We start from the raw sequence: 24880 nt of genomic DNA, 5'->3' as shown, positions 1-24880 counted from the left end.
CTTCCAGAGCATCATTTTGCACTCTGCATGGGCAACAGGGTCGTAAGCTACACCACTGATGTCAAGTGACGTCGTAATGTCACTACCCTGAGTGCCGAGGCACTGTGCTATGTCTCTGAGGGAGACTAACTCATTAATGGAAAGCACTTCCTGTTAATGTCCAGTTAGGCTCCATCTAGCATGCAGGCTGGTTCAGATGCTCTTCATTTCAGCAACCATTTTGTTTTGTTTAAAGAAGAAACACAAAAACTAAGGGAACGGAATTGGTGCAGGACCCCTCCTGATCCACAGATAATTGAATCCAGATAGAGACGCCTGCCTGTATGTTCTTTTTGTGTGTGTTTTATCCATTCAGTCGTGTCCGACTCTTGGTGACTTTATAGGCGACAGCTCTCCATGCTACCTTGTCAAGCATGGCTTTTTTCAATTGTTGGACATTCATTTTTGCATCTGTTTTGATGGATCAAGCCACAGCATTCTTTGCTTGCTCCTTCTTGTTCCACTAACAGTTCTTTAACATCATTGATTTCTCTAGCGAATTCGCACTCATGACACGTTTTATGTATGTTGTGGTACTGATCTTAAAATTAAAAAAAAAATACATATTTTTATTTATATCTTGCTGTTGCATTTATTGCAGTTAAATTTTACATGGGTTAAAAAAAAACAAATCTGTATACAGCTGTGCCCCTCAAAGGTCAGCATGGTGTCCCCTGAGGTTTGCATCCTAGACAGCTGCCTATAGCACTGACCCTGGTCACACCTGTGCACATTTTGCTCCTTCTTTGTGGCAGGCACAGCACCTTTTCAGCTAGGCAGCCCCGGACGAGGGTCAAGGAAACAAACAAGGGAAGAACTTCAGAGCTTTCATCATAGTGGAAGCCATGCTAGCCTCTTTTCCTACACTGCCAGTCAACCTCTAGCAGACGTCCTGACACTGTAGGAATCCCAGAAGCCCTTGTATCAAACAGACTGGGAGCCTTCCTCTGGGGGTAGGAAACTAACTGGTGCGCCCAAATCATATGATTCCCCACTCCAACTTTCACAGGGGAATTCTTGCCTGTATTCTGCACCTCTGGTTTTTAATCAAGGAAGTGGGTTTTTTTTCCTAATACGTATCACTTTTTGATAAGATGTATTTCCCAACCCTGGCTTCTTGCAAGGATGTTTCCTAAGAATTAAGTGAGGGCCTCACTCCTGCAACCCACTGTCCAAATCAATCACTGTGCACACTGTATCAGCCAGGACTCAATAAATGCCTCTGCTTCCCTCCCCAGAAGAAATTTCTCAGAAGAAATTTTGAGAGTAGTTTTAACAGGGGGTACAAAGTTTCTTTGGGGCCCCTTCACAAAGGGGAGGGGATGAAACAGAGTGGGGAGGGTGGCGACAAGGATGGGCAGAACGGGGTTGGGAGGGGGGGAAAAACAGGGCAACGGGAGGATAGGATTGGGCCAGAGGTGGCTCTTTTAAAATTGACAGTCCAACTGACAACAAAGTGTTCAACCCCAGATAAGCTTTTAAAATCAATTGCTCCATAATTTTTTTTTTAATTTTGGATGAAAAGCTGTAATTGCAAATATTGGTATCATGAAATCTCATTAAATTCAAATTTGGCCTAGCTTAGGGAACAGCCTACACGCAAACAGATTCTTTTATTTGATCTTCACGCCACAAATAATTCTACTGAATGTTCCTCTCTCAAAGAAGTGTTGCCCCTCCCAGTGGAAAGAGGGAATATTCTTGGAGCCAAAGCCTCTTCCCGTGAATCTCACATGAATACATTTTTTAAGAAGGGAGGCTGAAGTCAAGCATGAGTTAGGTCTTTTATCAGAGGTATTGTTAAACAGGCACAGAAAGAGAAGTGACCAACTTAACAAGCTCTAACCAACAAGATACGCTACAGCACCCTGCTGTTGGAGGCAACAGTTCACACTCTTTGTGACTATGCAACACATTGCTGTAGCTTTGTCTATTGTCTCTCCAAGCTAGTTTCCATGTCCTAGAAAATAAAAGGGATTCCTGCGCATGCACAGCTTGGGATCCTCTCATCCCTGGAACAGGAAAATAGAAGTAATTTTGATCCCATGAAAGGTTCTCAGGTCAACTGTGCTCACAGAGTCTCTGGTGTGTATAGCAGAGGGACTGTGATCTTATATGCCAAGAAAAAATATTGAATGTCAATCAAACCTTTTGAAAGGGCTCATACATTATGCACGAATAAACCTGAGAGAGCAAAATATATCTTTGTGATTGTACTTATACTTTTTAGACAGTTTGTATTTGATTGAGAAAGTGAAGGCAAAGGGAGGGTATGTGTGTGGAGATGTGACCTACTGAACAAATAGGAAATTTAATGAAGGTCTTCTATTTTGCACTCAATAATATTTCTGCATGCCAGTATTATATACGAAGGTCTTCCAACCTCAACTTCAGGGACTTTTCAGTCAACAAAAATATAGTGCCTTTTAGCTAAGGTGCTCTATTTTATGGAGGTACAGACAGGTCAGGCAATTTCCCCCAAGTTAATCCTAAGGATATGAGAAAAGTCTATTAGTATGGGACTCTCTCCTGACCTGTTGTACGTCCTCCACAATAGAAAAGTAAGGCCTGGGAGCTGCAGCAATAAATAATTTTTCTTCTCCAGTCTTCCCTTTCTTCCTGTAAACAGGGGTCAAGGAAAGAGTTAAAGTGGCGGAATTCTTCTGCCAACATGAGCAGAACAGCTCATTCCAGATACAATTTATAATGCATAAAAGAAAACACAGGGACAGACCTCAAGGTGTCGTTTTGGATTTCAGCTATGGCAGGGGAGGGAGAAGCCTCACCAAGGCCTTAAGGCCAATTCTTGAAGAAACTCAAGGCTGAATGTTGAAAAAAATTGAGAATATTTGTGTGATTTCTTTTAATACTTCATAACAGGGATGGCCAACTTTCAGATATTCTCAGGGACAATCTATTCTCCTGACAGGAATCTAGACGTTAAAGATGACTTGTCCCACACAAGATGATCTCTCAGTCATAAGTGGACTGGGTCTATAATATAAAGGGTCATGATTCACATGCACTTGGGCAGAGCTGGAGCACGATATGCAAAATACCAAGAAAAGAAACGTAACATTGATATGTTCCTGATAAGGGAATCTGTGGGCAAACGTTTCAATCCACCATGCTTAAAAGTTGACAAATCTTTCCAGAGTTAGAACTGGAAGATCTGTTAAGGCTACCCCTGCCTCATAATGCTTCCTTAGTGTGTTATACGGGTCCAGCCTATTTATACACAGATTTGACTCAACACGAATGGCCCCTGCAAATGAGAAAGAATGTGCTGATCCCTGGAGAAGGGGGAAAATGCATCCCTTTAAAATCAGTTTTAAAAACTGAACAGTCCTTTAACAACAGCCTCCTTAATGAGAGAGAGAGAGAGAGAGAGAGAGAGAGAGAGAGAGAGAGAGAGAGAGGCAGCAGGCTAACAATCCATCAATCCTTCTCTCTCCTGCGGACCCCTCCCTTCCCCCAGCACATGAAAGAAAGGTGATCATTTTGCATTGGTGAAGGGAGGGGCTGAGTGAAGTGCTGATGGATTGTCTGCTTAATAACTCTTAGAGTCAAAAGGTCAGCAAGGCTGTTTTCAATCACTGGAGCAAAGAAACTTTTTAAAAATGATTTGCTATAGTGCGTTTTTTTAATCCACGTGAGTGCGAATAATTAGTCTCAACCCGTATTTAATTTCACATGTGCAAGTTGAATGACTTTGAACATAATTGTATTTAGCTGTTAGCTTCTAAGCAAGCATCTTGGTTTCATAAAGCCTCTCTTGCAGGTACTGCTATACCTCTCAGGTTCTTTGAAGAACAGCTGTGTAAGGATGCCAAGACACCACCTGTAATCCTCCACAGATACAGTGGTTGGCAGGAGGGGATGTCACTCACCTGGGGCAATTGTTACTCATCCAAGTGCTTGACTAATTTTGCCCATGCAGCTGAAGCAAAGGAGTCATTCTGTGCTCACAGACAAGTATGCTGTGTGTGCTTTTTGCTTTGAGTGCCATTATGGGAATGGAAGAAGATCTCAACTCACAAAGCAATCCTGACTCGTCAAGCTTCACAGTAGTGCCCAGGGAGAAAACGTATCTTTCTCCTCTTTATTGGCTAAATCTCAGGAGCATACAACAATGGTCCTTCATGAGAGGAAAAGGAATGGAAACAAATGGGGCATAGAACTGAGTGCAAAGCTCCTATATTCTAAAATCCAATCACAGGCAGAACAATCCAAAGCACAGTGGTTCTCAAACGTTGGGTCTGTGGCCAACCAGTGGGTCATGATCCAATTTTTGGTGGTTTGTGAAACTGACAGGGTAGATTAGACTGTATGCATCAAGGGTTAAATCATCATTATGGGGGGGGGGGTACTGCTGCCCAATCATCACCATTATAGCCACAGTTGCTTGAGCAGCTGGTAAAGTGAAACTTTTTTTTTAGGTGGGTCCCGATGCTTAAAAGTTTGGGAACCTCTGCCATAGCATATTATGAAAGAGAGTTGGAGGAGGCGTTTAAACTAAGAGCATCAGAAAGAGGACAACACATATTTTTACTTTGTGATGGTGGCAGTCACAAAATTAGCAGAACCAGTGATGCCTATTTTGAGAGAGAGAGAGAGAGTCACAATAAACTTAATGAAATAAATGTGGGCATCTTACCAAATAAATTATTTAACTGAAGATGTTACTTTACCTAAAAAATTGAACAATGATAGAGTGAAGAGAATCATTCAAAGAAGATACACATTTCTTCGTGCTCGCACTGTCAATTTCAGCACCAGTTTAAAGAAAATGACTTTGGGATATTTGGTTTCATGAGAAGTAGCACATTTCTACAGTGATTGTGCTGGTGGTTCCTCACTGGTAGCAAAGAAGTCTCCTGGAAAAAGGCTAGTATCTTCCCCACAAACACCTTCTTGAGCACTGGCAGAAGCCACAACAAAGCAGTACACAAGAATCCCCTATTGGTCCAAATAAGTATGAAGAGTGACAAAGGTGTACCACCCTATGCATCTGGATATCACACATAAGGCACACTGACATTATATGGCTGGTCATAAGGTACTCTAATTTTTTTTTATTTTTATTTTTGCTTTTTGAGCACTTTAGTACTTGCTGCAATATCTGAAAAGTGTGAGAAAGCTGAAGTTAGCCCTGAAGCTTTCCTCAGAGCTTACAACATTCTTCCAACCGTAGGACAATCAATTGCATAAGCAGTGACAAGCCTGCAATTGTATTTTCACTCCCTGTGCAATCTCTAAAGGTGTCAGACATCATGGAGCTTTATTAAGACTTAAAGACCTCACCTCCTTTTAGTTTCACATCTATGTTTTGAGGAAAAAAAAATCCTACACAAACTCCATGGACTTTTTACCTGACTGAGAGCTAGATGCTGAGTAGGAAATTAATGTAAATTGTATAAAGTAGCACATGCATTGCAAATCTGCACATAAATATCAACAGAATTGAAAATATATTTTCAAGGAAAAAAGAGCAGATGCAAAAAGTGCAGACACGAGGACTGCAATTCTACACAGACTAACCTGGGAGTAGGTCCCATTTAACTTACGGTACTTCTGTGTAGACATACATAGGATTGGGCTGTAGCAGGCACAAGACTGAGAGCCCAAATGTATCCAACTTTCCAGCACTGATGCAGCAGGGCCAATGGGACATGCACTGCAACCTGTGGTGGTGGTGGTTGTGCAGTCATAGAGACCTCCTCCCGTTAAGGAAACACTTGTTCCCTTACCTCAGGGCTGCATTGCAGCTGCATCGATGCTGGAAAGTTGGATAGGATTGGGCCGTGAGACTTTTTTGGCCCAAGGATGGGCAACAGATGGTCTGAAAGCAATTTCTGAAAGCAAGTTGCCATAAACAGGAGGAAAGGCTAAGGAAAATAAAGACAGGCTAGTGTAATGAAAATGTTGTTGTACAATGGGGTTGATCATTGATGGGCAACATCAATGTTCATGTGGCATGGCTTGGAGTTATCTCTGTTTTTCTACACATGTATGCCAAAAAATAATATTCTTTTCCATGTTTAATTGTGATCATATTTCCTTCTTGTTGACAGTTGGACAGTAAATGGAAATTGAATCAAAGGAAGCAAATTCCAATATGTATTTGCTTTGAAAACTGATTACAGATATATTTTTTCTTTCCCATGACAAGAAGCACAATCTCTCTTAATCTTTTGAGATGGCATCACCTTTTTATTTATTTTGCTGTCGACAGATGGACTATCTGAACAAATAAATGACAACAACCAAATCTCACACAGCTCTCTCATGAATCCCAGACACGAGCATAACGCATGTTCTTGAAAATTAAAACTGAACTAGCAGGTCCCCTCTCCCCCACCAAACAAATCACTTGTAAATTTCACAGTGTGAAATTTAAAAGTGAGTGAGGGATGAAGGATCTGCACTGTTACTTTGAACTGCTCTAGACTCCCCGCAAGATCAGAGGCAACCTCAGTATCAATAGAGACCTTGCATTCAAGTCTGCATTTTCTGGCACTCAGGGTTCCACTTCTGATCCCTGACATCACCTCTGTGCCCATATCCGTTGGTTAAAACATTTGTTCCATCACTGCCTCCTTTCTCCCATCCGCTAAGGGAAAGCCCACCATGAACCCAGGGGAATGGACCCACGTAGGAGGGACTCAATGGAGGGCACTTTGCCAAAGGCGCCTGAAATCTGGAGCCTACCCTGGCTTCTACAAATTGGAAATAAGGGCAGGAGATATGGTCTGGAGGTTGAGCTCCAGCTATGGTCTGGGGGCTGAAAAGCTAAGCAGGATCAGTTCGGGTCTTGCTTTGGGTGGGTGACCGAAAGCTGCTGACAAGAGCAGAGGAATGCGGAGGAGTTAGCTGGTGAGAATGGACGTCTTGAGCACCCTCTTGGGACGTGATTTTCAGCAGCCTATGGAAGCTTGGAAAGCAGAAAAGCTGTGCAGCCAGGACACCTGGAGTTTTTAACAGGAATGATCATATGCTGGAAACATACGGCCCAATCCTATGCATGTCTACTCAGAAGTAAGTCCCATTAGAGTCAATGGGGACTTACTCCCAGGAAAGTGTGGATAAGATTGGGCTGATAGTCTTCAGGAATAGCTTCAGTCAGAGTTGGCAACACTGTGGTTACTCCATACTTCCCTTGCTGCCTTATACAAAATGCCTTTGCTGGAAAATAAAGGAGCTTGTTGCCTCACAATTACCCTGCTAGGGCACCCCTGGGGGTCTCTCTGACCCTCCTTCGGTCTAGGACAAAATGTATCTGTCTGAGGACTTCTGATGGCATACAGATGACCAGTCAATGCTACCTGGAAGCCCAAGCCTTCATCACCCACTGTCATGTCACCAGGCTCTTAGCCCAGCCACTCCTTCTCCTAGGACTGTCCCCCCCCCTCTTCTGCTATCTCCTGGGCCTGTTTTGAAGCCTGGTGCAAGGTTCTCGCCCTTCCTCAGCCACCACCAGGCTCTTCTTCTGGTCTGGTACATTGTGGGTCTTCTGGCAGACTCAACCGATATCAGCTGAGAGTGCCAATACCCAGCCAAGACAGCCAAACTCCTTTGTGTTCATGTGATAGGTGGGTGAATGCTACAAAGATGAGTTAGGGTGACAGGGGACAAAAGTCAAACCAGAAAAAAATAACAAAACTGAACTGGGAATCCGCTCATTTTCTTGTCAGCAAGGACAGTGTTGTTCATTTCTTTTCCCTTTCAGCTAAGCCTAAAGCACAGAAGGTTCCCAGAGTTGCCTTTTTGTAGGCACAAGTTAAGAGTACACAACTTTTCTCTCTTTCTTTTCATGCTTCAGATGTGCCTTTCATTATGTATCACTGTTTTGCACTCTTCTATTTTTGACAACATTAAAGAAATGCTTCCATGCTAGACACATACTGGTTATCTTGAAAATGATTTTTAAAAGGAGAAAAACAGCTGAGCTAGGCACACTGTACAGTTGCCATAGAGACCAGCAACTGTCTTGTCTCTTTTCTTTTCTGTAATTCCCAAACTGTGAAAATATTTCTTTACCACTATACCATACAATTTTGTGAAAGGTTAGCGCATTCAAAACTAGTTTCACAGAAGGAACTGTGTGCTTAAAAAATATCAGGCAACACTCTTCAGTGTCACAGCCTGAAAAAAAACAAACCTAAAAGATTGTAAAAAAATTGAGTTTAAGAAAAGTGCTTTCATTATCTTGAAGACTTAGATGCTGCATTCTTTGGCACCAAAGTGGTACCTGAAGCAGTATGCAATAATTGAAGAATCTATAATACTCTCCGTAAGAAAGTTAAACATCTAAAAACATAACAAAACTCCAGCTAAAAGCTAGCAGTGCCAAAATTAAACGCAACACATGAAAAGTCACAGCAAAAACCAGCTCCCTGGACTACCATCCAGTGCCAAAAGGCCAGCGGCAATGCAGCCTGGAACAGCTGGCCTCAAGCCCGCTACCTTGACACAAATTTTAGAATTTGCCTGCGCAAATTGTAAAAGAAAAAGCAGTTGCTTACCATGCCCTTTGTGCAGTTTCTTTGACTGCAGAAGTTCAGGACTTCTGATTTGATTGAAAGGGACTGCACAAACAAAGGAGCTCCTTCATCTCTGTGTTCCCTATAAATCAAACGGGAAGTCCTGCACTTCCACTTTTGCAGAAAAGGTGCCAGGAGTCAGATCAGGAGGCGGGTTATCTACTTTCCACCAGAAGGGCTGCATTTGTGGCAGGTTGGAAAGAATCACTGGAGGTGACAGGCTCAGGATGAAGGGTACTCTAAATGCACTACCCTCTTGTCCTCCTGCAATCTACCACTGCTGCAACCCACATCACTTTGCCTAATGGATGGGCTGACCTGCAAAAGGAAACAAGGCCAGCAAACACTCCTCTGTTGGCAGTGTTGTCAACTGCATCTGCTCCCCAGTCACTTTAGTTTCTGCAAAGATATGACCCTGTGTATTTCTAAGGTTGCACTTAGATATGTTCACCTATTTTGCTTTGGGGGCTGAAAATATAGCTTGAAGGAAATATTTCTTGCATCTCTTCCCCTGAGTTAGTCTTTTTTCAAGCTTTCTTCTGGAGGCATTTTCTTCTAAGTTTGTGTGTCTTTTTATTTTCCAGAGCGATCCCAGCAAATTAAAAATCATATCGTAATATGATGATGGCATTAAGCTGTGTAGTCAATCAGATTTGCCTGTATTACAAAATCACAAAAGCAAATGAAGTCAATTTCAAAGTGAGGACAATGGTTCTTGGACTGGTCACATGGATTATCATTGTCTTTCAGCAAAGACAAATACTCTTTCGATGGAAATCCCCCTAAAGACTGCTGGGAGGCGACAGCTTTCTGCTGCTGACAGTGGTCCAGGAAAGTGTTCAATCCTATTTCTTTCCACAGTATGTTGGAGACTTATCTGGCAATCTTGAAGAGATTAATGTTAAAGAATACTGTGCACAGATAAGTAACAGCGGGAGACTTAATAATGTCTAGCATGCAGAAAGACCTCAATTTCAGAACCCACAAACCTAAAGTTGTATTTATACTGCAATGTGGAGTGGCAGGCTTGGATTAAATGTTAAATTTAAATATTAAATGTTAAATTTAATGTGAACTTTTAAACTGATATATTGTGGATTAAATGTTACATTCATAGAAATCAGAATTTGATGCCTGCAAGTACACTTTAAAATACATAGTGTGGTGGAGCACCCAGGTTCAAAGCTTTGTGGCCCAATCCTATTTGGGCCTTACTGGAAGATCCCATGAAGCTGGGACTACTGGCACAGCAGCTGCTCCATCTGCAGTCTGCTAGTGAAGAGCAGGAGTTGGCAATCTCTGCGGTAGCAGATAAGATGGTGGTGGGGGTGGATCGGAGTGGGGCTGTTCAGGGGACATGGGTGGATCTCAGCAACAGCTAAGCACATCTTATCATCCTTGCCAGCTTAGGTCCACCCCCAAAATGCTCTTCAGGCTTATGCCAGCAAAATATCTGGAGTAGGTCTGAGGAGACCTACTGGGCACCAGGCAACCTATAGAAAGGCAACTAAACATTTTCTTTACTCATCTCTCCTGGGCTGCCCAGTTCCCAGCAGCCCATAGCATGCTGCATATTGGCGGTGCTGCACACTTTGGACCAGCCCTGGCTAGGATTGGGGAGTGAGAGCCCAATCCTGAGCTCACTGCACTGGCTCACTGCTGGCATGCACTGTCGCAAACGTGCTGTAAGGCACATTTGCAGGCTCTAGCACCGGGCGAGCGCCGGTGGTAGCTCAGTGTTGGCTGGCGCCGGGCTACCACCGGGTAGGCACCTGACCTCTGGCGCTTAGTGGTCGCATGGACCACCGAGCAGCAGAGAGGTAAGTGGGGACGTGGTGGGAGGTGGTCTTCCAAGGAGGAGGGAGGCAGGTGGAGGGCAGGCAGGAGGTGTTAGGGGGAGGCAGGAGACAAGGAGGAGGAGGCGTGCCAGAGGAAGGGAGCAGGAGGGAGGGAGGCGGGACCAAAGGAGTGATGCTCCACCCTCTGTCTTGGGCTGACTGCCCGACATGGAGGCTTTTGATTTACCACTGACCTTACCCAGGGGACGAAAGTCTCTTTCTTCCAAGAATCTGCCAGTGGCTGCCGCCTTAGCCCCACACTAAGCGCCGCCTTAGCCCGCCTTAGCCCCACACTCCAGGCAGCTCAGGCTTGGGCTGTGAGTTATGCAGTGCTGTCCTAGACATAGATATAATGTTTGTTTAGGAAAATAGTGTGTGCATTGCATGTACATCTGTCACATCTCCCCCTTTCAGGGAGCCCACCTTGGGGGAGAACTCAGTGTTTTAGGGGATCTTACCAACATAGTGTGGCTTGCTGGGACACTTCTGCTGTGCCTGCACTAGACTGAACACACAGGCCACAGTGCATAACACTCCATATGAAACAACACGCGTTTACTTATTTATTTAAAAGAGTTCTACCCCACCTTTCTTCTGCAGAAAGCAGATGCCCAAGGCAGCTTACAATTTATAGATTTAAAAAAATACAATATACAGTACAGCAGTGGTTCTCAAACTTTAGAGGGCCTAAAGGCTACTGCCTGATTTATAAATGTCAAGAGGTGTGGCTATAATGGTGATTGGATAGTAGTGCTCCCTGCCCCCAAGTAGCAGCTTGTTTAACCTTTGATGCACATAGCCTAATCTGTCCTGTTAGTTTCACAAACCAACAAAAATTGAGTCACGACCCACTAGTGAGTCCCAAACCCATAGTTTGGGAACCACTGCAGCAGAGTAAAAAAATAGAAAAAACAATACAACCAAAGAAAAAGGAAATATAATGGGGGGATGACACCAAGTAGAGGAGGGCAAAAATAACTCAAGGAACTGCTATTAAAGGGACAGGAGGCAGACAACCCAAAAGCAAAATGAAACAAAAATGCTTTAATTTGTGCATGATACTATTGACTTTACATGAAATTATGCATGCGTGATTTCACTTTCAAATTATAAGAAGGAACAGTCTTTATAAGAAATGTGTATAATGAAATGCTAACAAGATACTATGGATGGTTCATTAAAGGACCATGATGCCTGCTTTCCTTCTACTTTAAAGAAAATAAATGAAAACTAAAATTTGAACAATAACGTTAGTTAATTATAGCTCAGGGGCAGTGTGATTTTTCCAATTCAAAATCCCTATTTCTGGTTGCATTCAGAGCAAACACACGGAAGTTTTCAACTCTGGGTGTCGAAAATACATCTTTTCTCAAATGTGCTTCTCAGTTGGATAGACAAAGGACATGATTAATTGAGCATAGCAACAATTCAGGCGCAGGTTTGTTCACTCGTGATTTACAGTTTCAAAAACCTAGAATGTGGAATGAAAAATATTGCATGCTGGACACCCAAGCTACCACTAATGGATCCTGGATTTTGTTGTAATACAGGAGGTGGCTGTGCAGTTCCATTAAGCCATTTCTGCCCAACGTTGCATATACGCAACAGGGACCAAATATATACACCTGTGGGCCAAGCAGAAAATCTGAATCTATCCAAAACTCCTTCTTTTCCATTTCCTTGTGAAGAGATAGTTCAAGAAAACAAAACATGACTGTTTTAATATAAAACAGTCAAAATTTTTGACTGGCCCAGAGGTGTATACATTTGGTCCCTGTTGTGTATATGCAACATTGGGCAGAAATGGTGTAAGAAGAAAACATAGGTAAATATTTTCCTATTCCTGATATATTTTTAGAAAGACAGAATAAATTACAAGGCTAATGGGCAAAGAAAATTTAGGTAAATTTCTTTGATATCATTAAATAGATGTTTGGATACTCTGTGTGAATTTAACTTTGCCTGCACTAGGAAACTTGACATGTTACAACAGAATATCTGTATACCTTATTAATAAGGATATTCTAGGAAGACTAATTGACAATAGTGGCTTGGACTTATTGCTGGATCTCTAGAGTTGGTGCTCTGGGGATTTCATTAATACTTATCTAAATCTTTTCATTTATCAAAATTGAGAAGCTCAGTGATTTGAATCGTCCTCTGTCAGTGTTGATTAATGCAGGTTTGGTAGAGATTTAGCAGAGAATGTCTCTCAGCAAATACAGTAGATTTTATATTGCTAGTGAATTATCTAGTTAGTTAAGTGTTCCAAAGCTTTTCACTTACTGTTCTGTGCCTGGTACAGATTAACTGGCACATCATCAAATGCTTGTTTTGATGGCAACCTAATTTAATGCCTTCTCCAACTCTCTTCTTCCATCTGGTTGAGAGCAAGCAGGAAGAAGGCTGGGCAGAGGCAGCCCACCTCTTCCTCCAGCACTGCCAAAGGAAACAAAAATCCTGTCTCTGTCACCACCTTGCCCTTCTCTTTGCCCACCTGGTTGCTTTCAAACTTTGTGGAGAAAGAGGAAGGTGGTGGCAGTGGCAGACCTCCCCAGCCCTGTGCCACATAGCAAAGGTTCACGATGGCACCCCCACGGGATGCCACCCCCCATAAGCCCTCCCCCCTCTCACTTACCTGGAGTGCACAGAGCCTCCAGCAACTCCAGAACGCACCTGGGAAGTCTACTGAATCTTCCCTGGGCTCTTAAACTGTGCTTCCAGCAAACCATGTCAGGAGCCTCAGAGAGGTTTCTGCATGATCCTAGAGGCATGTGAGGCTCTGCACCTGGGACATTTGCCCCTTTTCATTCATGGCAGGTCCACAACTGGGTGGTGGTGCCAGAGGTTGATGGTAAGAGGTTCAGTCTCTGGATCACTGCATTCTGCCTTGCCTCACTTCACTGTGCCTACCTACCTGCTTTCCTAAGTATCAGGATGGTGGATCTGCCTGAATTCAGGTGGCAGATTTGTTCAGGTGCTCCTGTGTGTATTGGAGCAAGATAGCAGCACTGGGAGGAAGGCAAGCATTTAACCCTCTTCCCCTTGCTGTTTTCCCAGTCTACCCCAACCTTCATGTTACTTCAGCCCTTGGTGCTACCTGGGGTTCTGTTTCCAATCACTCTTCTACAACAGTGTAAGTTAGAAAAATACCCTTTACATGTTTAATGAAACCATTAGACCTTGCAAATTATTACAAGCTTCAGCAACCGGGAGTTAAAATCACAACAGCCACTATTACAAAGCAAGCATTATAATGGCAAGAGGGGGAACATTTATTTCTAGACCAATCACATTCAGCATTACCAGCAGCATTACATAAGAGATGCATCCAGAAGCAGTCCCTCTACTGAGAAATGGCTCATTGGCTTTCTTGTTAATTCTATTTTCCCCACAGGTCCTGCTAGACAAAAAATGGCTTTCATCATACAATTTACAGTACAGCTTTGTTCAAACATAAAACAAGAGACAAAATTGAAAGATGTGCCCACAGTGTGCAACTTTTTACATTTAGCTGTTTGCCCATTACCAAACTATATTCACATCTGTGCATGCTTTGGAGAAGCACGAGTTTATTTTAGTGGCTTTTGCTGTGGACCTCTACTTAATGTGTTCAGATTCACGGAACAAATGCCTGCTCAGCATGACGTTCGGTATTAAGAATATGGTGGTGTCTTCCTGGCATTTATTTTGTTTACTGGAACATGGAAACCCTAAAACCAAGTGGAAGCTGCTGTCAGCCTGATCACTGGGTAGAGACCTTCCCTTGTTTTCACTGGTGTAACATGTAGGAAGAAGTGCTATGGCATATGCAAGGGGGAAGGAAGGCCAGCAGTTTACAGAAAGCTGCACTTTCTTCAACTGCGCTAGAGGGTTTTCTTTTTGCTGCTGGGCTGCTGATAAAAAGCAGCTGGCAGGCCTTCATTGAAGCCTCCTGGCCCATCCATCTGCACGCTGCCTTCTACTCTTTCTATAGCCTCTGGAGTTGCTTGCCGTAGAAGAGAAGTGTGCGGAAAAGCAGCCAAGAGCCACTTCTGTGCCAAGTGTTTGGGGAGTAAAAGATGCCGGAAACATTCCATGCAGGCAAGATAACACTTATCCTTCAGTAGGCAGGGAACACCTCTCCAGTGTGTAACCACCAGCTAAGAGCAGCAACTTGGTGAGGGCAGATGCATGGCAAATTTGCACCACAAGGGCACGTAGAGAGGCATGCTTGGTAGCTAGGCCCCATTTCCTAAGGCTCCTTCTCTTGAATGATTCAGCTACGCTTCATCTTTATAGCCCAGGAACAATGCAAGTCCTTCTTACTGAGGCCAGCATTTGAGAGTCTCAAAACCAACACTCCTTTTCTATAAAATTCTTTCCTGATCTCCCAATCTCCACCCCTCCTTCTGTTCTGTTCATTGTCATTTAATTTCCTTTTCTTTGTGCTCCCTTGGTCAGCCCCCTTATCATCCCCTTTCTCTTTAGATTGTAAACTCCTTACCATTTAAACCTTCCCTTCTTTTTGATGGTGTAGAGCGGTGATGTTCAACCTTTTCCATCTCATGGCACACTGCCAAGGCACTAAAATGGTCAAGGCACACCACCAGGTTTTTGACAATTGACAAGGCACACCATGCTGCCAGTGGAGGCTCACATCTCCCATTGGCCCTATTAATAAATGACCTTCCCCCAAACCCATGTGGCACACCTGTGAACCACTCGCGGCACACCAGTGTGCCACAGCACAGTAGTTGAAAATGGCTGGTGTAGAGCTTCATACACACTGTTTATTATATTTCTATTATTATTTAAAACTACATGTAGCTTCCAAAAAAACCCAAATTGCATATTATTCAAAACTATATTTCTTCATTAGTTAACAACGAACAAAAAAATGGAAAATATAATTGCTGAGCAGAAGCAATTGGTGGTGATGTGATTATGTCATTACATCACCACCGATTACTTCCACATCTCTGCCAAGCCTCTGCAGAGCACAAAGCAGCTGAAGACCTCAAAGGAAAGGCTCCGGGGGCTCCCAGGGAAGGGGGATGCTTTTCCTTGACTGTTTTCAGCCACTGCAAGCTGAGCACTAAGAGCGCAATCCTAACCTACTTTCTAGCACCGATATAAGGGTAATGCAACTTTGAGGTAAGGGGAGCAAACATTCCCATACCTTGAGAAGAGGCCTCCATGACTGCCCCCCCCAACTGCAGGATGCAACACATGCCCCACTGGCACAGCTATGCCAGTGCTAGAAAGTTGGTTTGGATTGCGTCCTAAGTGACTCACAATAGGTGGAAAACAGCTGAGCCGGGCAGCATAGTGGGCTTTTCCTGAGGTGTCACCCCCTCAGTCACCCCTTCAACTGGTGTCACTGGAGGCAACCTGCCCCTCTCGCCCCCACAAAGTGATGCTTGTGCTCGGGAACATTTCTTTAAGTGGACTTGGATTCCCTAAACATTTGACTATATGCACTAGACTTTGCAAAAGTTTCCTTGAGAAATAATTAGCTAATACAAACACAATTACATGTTTGGCTTTACCAAACCAATCTTGCAAAAATTCAGCATAAGTCAAATGGAACTGAAGATAGAAAAAAAATGTAATCAGCCTCTGAGGGCTGGTGACATTGGTATAGGCCAGTGTTTCTCAAACTGTGGTTCGGGACCTACTAGGTAGGTCAGAAGCCAATTTCAGGTCGGTCTCCATTCATTTCAATGTGTTATTTTTTCTTATATTAGACTTGATAGTATGTGACTGCATTGGGGGAAATAATACAGATCTGTACTTTTAACAGGTTACTATGTATATACTTTTAACAATGATAGTAAATGGCACTTACTGGGTAAGTGTGGGAAGAATAACAGCCTAGGCTGTTAAAAAATTTTCCTGCTTGATGATGTCACCTCCAGTCATGACATCACTTCTGGTAGGTTCTGACAGTTTCTCATTCTAAAAAGTGGGTCCCAGTGCTAAAAGTTTGAGAACCACTGGCTATAGGCAGTGACAGGTATATGTTAATAGCCTGATGTGTTGTATCCTACTTACAGATGTTACTTGTATAGTGTGCAGACCATGTGGAAGCAGCTCTTTCACGACGACTGCCATTTCAGAGATTCCCTTTTCATTTGGAAACCATGTAAGCCCCAGGATTCTGGCTGGTTACAATCTCAATATAGATTGCACTTGGCAAACAAAACTGCATGCTGGGCAAGAGTGTGAGATGTAACAGGAGCAACATGGAAGGCATTGTTAATTGCCTCAGCTGGACATGTGTTGATTAATTAAGGACACTTTGGAAAGTGCTCTTCATTTTTGTGCTCTGGCTGTCAAGCTGTTCAGTTATTAAGCCTGGCTGCTTCCCTGTTGGTGTCCCTTAGGAATGGTCATCGGTGGGGTGTATAGTCTGGAATATGAAAACAGCTGTCTCAGGTTGGGGGTCAGCACTGCTATTAACAGCAGCTAAGAGGGCAGGGAATTGAGGCGTTGGTTTATGCTACTCAGAGTTTTTGTAAATGTTTCTGAGTGGTAAGTGAAGGACAGCAGCAAAGCTGACGAGTGCTACCTGTCACATTTGCACAGATATTCCCAGCATGCTCCTCAGGAAACAGATGAGAATAATGTTCACACACAGGCCTTTCAAACTAGTCAAATTATCACACTTTTCCTCCTAAAATAATAGGTGAAGAATAACTAGAAATAACAAGCTGTTCCAAATACTATCTAGTTGAAAACTGGAATGCAACCCTAGCCTCAAAACTGTCCCATCACTGAGACTTATTGAGCTGTAAATTCATGGACTCGGGCAGTGGATTGCTAGGGGGCAGCTGCCTCTATCTGCCCCTTCACTTCTCCTGCTTCTCCTCTCCTTGGATTTGAAATCCTTGAAAAAGAATAAAAAGAACAGAGTGAAAGAAGACATGGAGGGGACAAGACTGGTGGGTTAGAGTATCAGAGATGCATCCTTGCACTGTGGAGCCCAGGCTACACCAACCCCAGTAAGTCGGTTGGAAGGGCTGGATCCTGGTGGTAGCAACTTGCACCAGCATCCTATCCCCCATTTGCCAACCCACCCCCTTTTCTCCTTGGACAAAGCAACTAGATAGCTGACATGGGTTCATGAAGACTCAAAGGTCATCAAGTGTCCTACCCAGTGGTTAATAAATATGTGTTTTACAGCTGGTTGACCTCCTGGTTGCGCCCCCCCCCCACAAGCATTGGATGCAGTGCACACTCATTCAGCGTGGCTGCATAGTCATCACTGTGGGGGATAGGATTGGGCTGTTAAACAACTTTGGAGAAATGGCTACATGCTGATCTCTTTGTGCTAAATGTCACACAGATCTTTTATGTAGCTCATACATCTCAATTAATGACAATGCAAGGACCCAGTCCATGCACCCAAAGAAAATGGACATGAAGGTTGATTCCTTCCATCAAAATTAAATGGAACTCTGGCCTGAGAGTGGAATTTTCATGCACTCTGGAACACCAGTTCTTTACACGGATTGTAGGATAAAGCAATGGATAAATATTTTTGGATAATTAAACTGACATGGGAAGGTGTGCTGGACATTCAGGAGACTCCACTGCTCAATTCTCAAATTGAATTTCTATATATTTAATATGCAATATTTATGTGCCCACCATTGAGGTGGGGGGATGAGAGGTGAATGGTAGGTGGGTGGTGATGGGGGCTGGGAGGAAGGTGGATTAGGACTGGGGAGGGGTGATTTTGGCAGCAGTGGTGATTTTGAACACCACAATGGTGGTGCACACTGCAATATCACTGGTGCTGGTCTGGACTCTTCACTCACAACAGGAGAGGAAACTAAACGCTTTCCACATGCACTGCCTCCGGCGCATTCTCAGCATCACCTGGCAGGACAAAGTTCCAAACAATACAGTCCTGGAACGAGCTGGAATCCCTAGCATGTACGCACTACTGAAACAGAGATGCCTGCGTTGGCTCGGTCATGTCGTGAGAATGGATGATGGCCGGATCCCAAAGGATCTCCTCTATGGAGAACTCGTGCAAGGAAAGCGCCCTACAGGTAGACCACAGCTGCGATACAAGGACATCTGCAAGAGGGATCTGAAGGCCTTAGGAGTGGACCTCAACAGGTGGGAAACCCTGGCCTCTGAGTGGCCCGCTTGGAGGCAGGCTGTGCAGCATGGCCTTTCCCTGTTTGAAGAGACACTTGGCCAACAGACTGAGGCAAAGAGGCAAAGAAGGAAGGCCCATAGCCAGGGAGACAGACCAGGGACAGACTGCACTTGCTCCTGGTGTGGAAGGGATTGTCACTCCCGAATCGGCCTTTTCAGCCACACTAGACGCTGTTCCAGAACCACCTTTCAGAGCGTGATACCATAGTCTTTCGAGACTGAAGGTTGCCAACAGAGGTCTGAGTAGACCTGATGCACCAGCTGGGGCTTATCCCAGGGCATGGGAACAAATGGTCTCTTGCCCCAATGAGGATGAAACTCTCCCATGGGATGCAGCAGGTGCCATGTTGGTGCCACTGCATTGCCGCACGGTGAGTTACAGTGGATTGGGATGTTCAAAACTGATGTTCCATCAAAGATGTAACCAGTGAAGTGCTAATGTGCTTCTCATTTTTGAAAGGACACAAAAGTGGAAACTATGTAGCTATGTAAGTATGGCATGCTGTCTGCACTGGTGTGTGCTCTGGATTCCATGCTTATATCCTGCAGGGAAAAACAGGTCTTGGTCCGCTCTAATTGATGGAAGTTTTTGCACAACTCTTTTCCAGGCTTTCTAACGATCAAACTACACATTATATTGAGACAAATGGCAGTTGGGGAGGGAGGCTCAATCTGGACTGACATCTTGGCATGGGCTTTGCCCCTGCCGTTTTCCCAATCCAACATCTCTGCAGCTCTTATTTAGAGAGTCAAAAACAAGCAGGTCAAGTGCATGCCGAACATAATGTGTCATTTAGCTTTAAGGCAGGCTGATTTTCCTACTGTGAACTGCTACATCCATGACAGAATAAGGAACAAGGTGCTCCATTGGGTGGAATAGTTTGTTTCCACATTACCATGAATGATCACATTCCTGTGGAAGTGCACTGTATGGTGAAGCAACTGGAAGTTCAATCTAAGGCCCAGTTCTTGCATTACTGCTTGACATGCTAAAGGTACATGAGGTGAAAGTGTCACATGAATCTTGAGTTGCATTCTTATACGGGCGGCGAGGATAGTTCACATGGGAAGGAAACCTGCTGAACAGCAGGCTTTGCCCCACCATCGTAAATCACTACACGAAGCTGCAGTCAAACAAAACATTCAGAAGGTATTTTTTATGCAGCAAAACCACCTCATGGAAATTTGTGACATCAAAAGTGACAAGGAGACTCTGCCTCGCCTTTTAGTGCCTTGCTGGTTGCTACTGTTTGGTCATTTTACACCAAAAACTTACATACATGACCTAAAGAATTCATCTGCATGGTGAAGCCACTTTATGCAGTTTCTGTGATGATGCTGTCATATATGAATTCAAACGACTGATCTAGGCCAGTACTGTCTGCTATGATTGGCGCAGGTCTGAAGCAGAGACCTTTCCTCGTACTGCAAAGATAACACCATTTATGGAGAATTAGTTCCACTATGGTGGCTGTTTCACAAAGGCAATTCTTCTCTTGTGCACTGCACTGGAAATGCCACAAAAATGTCACCCAACACAAAATTAGGGTAAATTAGGTGATTTGGGGAGGGGATCCTCTTGAGGAAAAACCTTGAGGGAAGATTTCACTAATTTCTAGGTTTCACAAGTAACCTAGAAGTTCATAAACTAACCTCTATGTTTCACAAGAGGTTTCACTAATGGCCAAAATTCCTATGCTTGAATTGCAGCAGTAGGACACTTGTCCCACTGTCATAAAACGCCCTGCAACCCAAAGACAACAGCAGCATCAGAGCTGCATTGGCACAGGATGATAGGGGGGGGGGCATTTCACGAGCAGGGAAGAGAAGGGCAGAGGGAATTTCTGGCAGATTGGGAAGGCAGGGGCCGTGAAGCAGGCTGGAAGGAGGCGAGTTATGGCAGAAAGCATGTATGCTGGATCTTATCTTCCATTTTTCACCATTGCTTGTGCAAAGCTTTGCATGTCTTCACACAGAGTAGAAGGCACTTATCACTGAAATATGGCCCTTTGGATTGTAGCTAGAGTGCAGCTATGTGCCAACAGTATATACTAGTTGGGTATAATCATAAGGTTTCTGTCTTTCATCCTAGAACATAAGAACAACCCCACTGGATCAGGCCATAGGCCCATCTAGTCCAGCTTCCTGTATCTCACAGTGGCCCACCAAATGTCCCAGGGAGCACACCACATAACAAGAGACCTCATCCTGGTGCCCTCCCCTGCATCTGGCATTCTGACATAGCCCATTTCTAAAATCAGGAGGTTGCATATGCACATCATGGCTTGTAACCCGTAATGGATTTTTCCTCCAGTAACTTGTCCAATCCCCTTTTAAAGGCGTCTAGGCCAGATGCCATCACCACATCCTGTGGCAAGGAGTTCCACAGACCGACCACACGCTGAGTAAAGAAATATTTTCTCTTGTCTGTTCTAACTCTCCCAATACTCAATTTTAGTGGATGTCCCCTGGTCCTGGTGTTATGTGAGAGTGTAAAGAGCATCTCCTTATCCACTCTGTCCATCCCCTGCATAATTTTGTATGTCTCAATCATGTGCCCCCTCAGGTGCCTCTTTTCTAGGCTGAAGAGGTCCGAACACCGTAGCCTTTCCTCATAAGGAAGGTGCCCCAGCCCCGTAATCATCTTTGTCGCTCTCTTAGGACACAACTAGATAGGAAAATAAGAGGGGTGTGTGTTGGTTTGGGGGGTGTGTGTGTGAGTGATCTGGATTAGGAAAATGGCATAAAGGGAAAAAAAATAATTCTCAGGTATGGGAATCCAGCGTGGCTTGACTCGAGTCAAGACACCAAGTCATTGCCCCCCATGACTCGACCCAAAAAAGAGTCATAACGGGGGCACTTTGAGTCTTCGAGTCAGTCTTTAGTGACTCTAATGGACTCAAGTTGAGTCCCCCCCTCCTTAAAAAGCCTGCCATGGAAAAAATGGGGCTGCTGCCAAGGAGTATGTGTGTCAGAGTTCTTTTTACTCATGCCCCTGATGTCCCCACCCTTCTGTAAACAAGGAAGGAGGGATTGCAAGAGAGTAGGGACAGAAAGGACAAGAGGGAGGAGGGTCAAAAGCAGCAGCTTGGAGGCTTACCAGGATGACCCAATCCTTGCAGCTCTACTCAGAAGTAGTCCCATTGTAGCCATTCATTCAATGAGGGTTGCTCCTCCTCATGCCCTCCCTTAGCCAATGGAAATATGAGAATGCCTGTCCTTTGTCCAATGATCATCTATTCCTTCCTTCTTATCAGAGACTGGAAAAGGGAGTCCAGATCAGCCTCCTAGCTCCTGTTCACATTAACCCTTTCCTGCCTCCAGGCTGAAACTTCCCTGCTGTTCACCCTGTCAGAATGCTTGCCCCGTTAGGTTTTCCACTCTACAAGAACAGTAAGCAAGCACACCCAGACACAGGCAAACTTAAATCAGCATGCACGGGGACAAGTGCTGAGTCAGGGGGGTCCTGACTCTAGTCTTTTTCAGAGTCTTCCACAAGCGTGACTCATGAGTCGCTGAGTCAGCAAAAATCATGCATTTTCAAAACTCAAGTCCTAGTCATTGACTTGAGTTCTCAACCCTGTTAATTCTCCTTCCCATGCACATTTCCAATCTGAATAGCCTCCCTCCCACACAAAAAAACCGAAATTACTCTTTAACAAAACAGCAAGAGTCAGTCCTCAGTCAGATTCACTGCTTTCTTGCTAGCCTGGCCCTCAAATTAGCTTGTACCAAGGTCTTGTTCATCATTTTTGTGAGATGGGACTATGGTTCAGGGGTCTTTGCATGCAGAAAGACCCAGTTCAACCTCTGACATCTTCCACTAGGCTAGAATATACCCCTATCTGGAGAGCCAGTCTGTATAGTTAATCCTGAGCTCTGTGAACCAATGATCTGACTTAGCCTAAGGCAAATTCCTGTTGTATTTATTCTCTTTCACCAAATTACTTGAATACAATCAAGCCAATTTGCTGCAACCTTTAAAAAGTTTTAGGACTGACAAAAAGAATAGTGTTTTTAAATGAGTGATTTCTGTCTAACATCAGCCAATGCTTAATCTTAAAGCAACACATAGGGAATCTAGCAATGCATTCATAGCTTCCCAGACACCAAGGACATATTTTAACTTCAGGCAAATACTGACATTTCAGTGATAACTACTGGAACAATTATTAGTCATATTTCATCACATGAGAAAATGTTTCCTTATTCCAAACTCTGATATCTTAAAAACTGAAATATTAGGGTAGTAATTTCTTTTGACAACCATGGTCTAACTTTATGATCTCTGAAGACTGCACTTGTGGGAGGAAATATTTTAAGTAATATAATCTCAGCACTATTATCAGGAAGCTATATCTTGCCAAACACAGTGCGATCCATTCCGACACAGTTATATATTGTGCAATATCATGCTTTGGTAACTCAGTTTCCTAGTGCATCTTTGGTGATTACTCTTAAGAAAATTATCCATTCTCCTTAGTCAGTAGAAAATTAGCAACACATACTGGCCATAACTAGTTTGATGCATTATGCATAATAATGGAGTCATTTTATTTTTATCCCAAGGCAACATTTTAATCATTGTTAAATCATAGTTTAATCAACTAAGGCAAAATGGAAAAAAACAAGTGTAGAAATTGTTGTAGTGGGTAAAGGCCATGATCCTATCCACACTTACATGGGAGTAAGACCCACTGACTATAATGGGAGTTCTGAATAAACCTGCATATGATTGGGTTCAAAGTGTCCCTTTAGACAACTGGAATCACAAGTACCTACACTGAATACATGTGCCTTGCTCTGGCAAAGCCTGAAAAAAAAGAAGCAGAGAGGTTAAGGGTGGGGGGAAGGCAAATATGGTGGTACCCAATGAGCCATCAGGATACAGGGGTGGGTGCCAGCAGCTTAGTGCCAGTGAGCTCTCTTTCTCTTCCTGTGGGTAGGTGCACGCAAAGATGAAAATCTAGTCAGGATTGAAAACAGTGCTGGAGCCAGGCTGAAGGAGATCCTGAGACCCAGTGTTGGATTCCCATGCCCACCGCAAGTAACTTCCAGCCCCTCCTACCTTCCTCATTAGCAATTGGGTGAGAATGTTCAGCAGTGGCAATTTCTCTCCCTCCCCCTCTCAGAGGGAACAAGGAGAAGGGCTGAATGCCTCTTAGAGATCATGGGAGGGCTCTGCAGGACACTCTCAAGTGTAGGTGGAGGTATGGTATAGGACCGTGGTGTGAGTCGGCAGGTTTACATCACTATTACCACCAGTCTTGTGGTCGGGTTGGCACTCTTATTGGTGTGGGACCCTGGCAAGTGCTTTACTGGTCAACTCCAGATGCTGCCCTCCCAATGAAATACATGCCTTTTAAAAATTCTCTTGCTCCATCTTTCTCTTGCTCTTTTCTTTGGAGCATTTTGGGAAATTTAGTCCTGAGGCAGATTGAGCTTTACAGAAGCATTACTGGGACAACCTTCTAAACACAAACAAGCAATCCAGCACCTTTCCCCCTATTGGAAAGTAGCTACAATGCTGCCTGCAGAACACTAGGTCGCAATGCAGGGGGCACACCACTTGCCCAGGGACACACCACTTGATCCACAAAAATGTGGTGGAGTGACCATTCACTCCCCTTATTTTGAGTTCCAATACCTACTAGTTTCCACCCTGCCACTTCTTCAAGTATACACATACAGGGAGAAGAATCCTTCTCCACTCTCAGCAAGCTTCACTCTGTGTGTGCACTTGAAGAAGTGAGTGGGCGGAAGTCAGACGACAGAGTTCAAGTTTAAAAGAGTGCAGCACAGCCTTCCCTTCTGCTTCCACCGGGTAAGTGGGCCAGAAGGAGGTGAAGGTAGAGTGACCCTTCCACTTCTCTTACCTTGAGCTCTGTCATTGCCTGGTTCCCAACCAGCTGTTTCTTTAAACGCACAGTTGATGGAGCTCAAGATCAGCACAGTGCAGTTCAACCCAGTCCTCCCCTCTCCTCCAGATTGCTTTAAATGGCAGGGTGGGTAAGGAGGAGGCAGAAGTGAGGCTAGTGAGCTGATGCACATGTGAAGAAAGAAAATTAGGTCATCACTTCATCTTGGGCTGGGCTCCACTAAAGTGTACAGGTTGAGCCTCATTATTTGCGAGGGTTCTGTTCTGAGAACTCACCTGGATGGCAAAAATTGCACTATAGCAAATCAATTTTAAAAACAAAAGGCGCAATCCTAACTTGCGTTGGAAGAGGCAAGCCAGGAGGCTTGCGCTGTATCCAGAGCACGATTGTGGCCAGAAGTGGCTTAGCCAGAGGCACGGGGAAACTT

At 44.1% G+C, this 24880-nt stretch overlaps 1 protein-coding gene across 2 annotated transcripts in view; it reads right to left on the bottom strand.

The window, feature by feature from the left end:
* Positions 1-24880, bottom strand: part of SPON1 (spondin 1) — a 333204-nt gene that overhangs the window by 33812 nt on the left and 274512 nt on the right. The gene's annotated exons all lie outside the window — the stretch shown is intronic.

Source organism: Tiliqua scincoides, chromosome 1, assembly GCF_035046505.1.
Source record: "Tiliqua scincoides isolate rTilSci1 chromosome 1, rTilSci1.hap2, whole genome shotgun sequence".
Taxonomy (NCBI): Eukaryota; Metazoa; Chordata; class Lepidosauria; order Squamata; family Scincidae; genus Tiliqua; species Tiliqua scincoides.
This window is presented reverse-complemented; position numbering and strand designations above follow the sequence as displayed.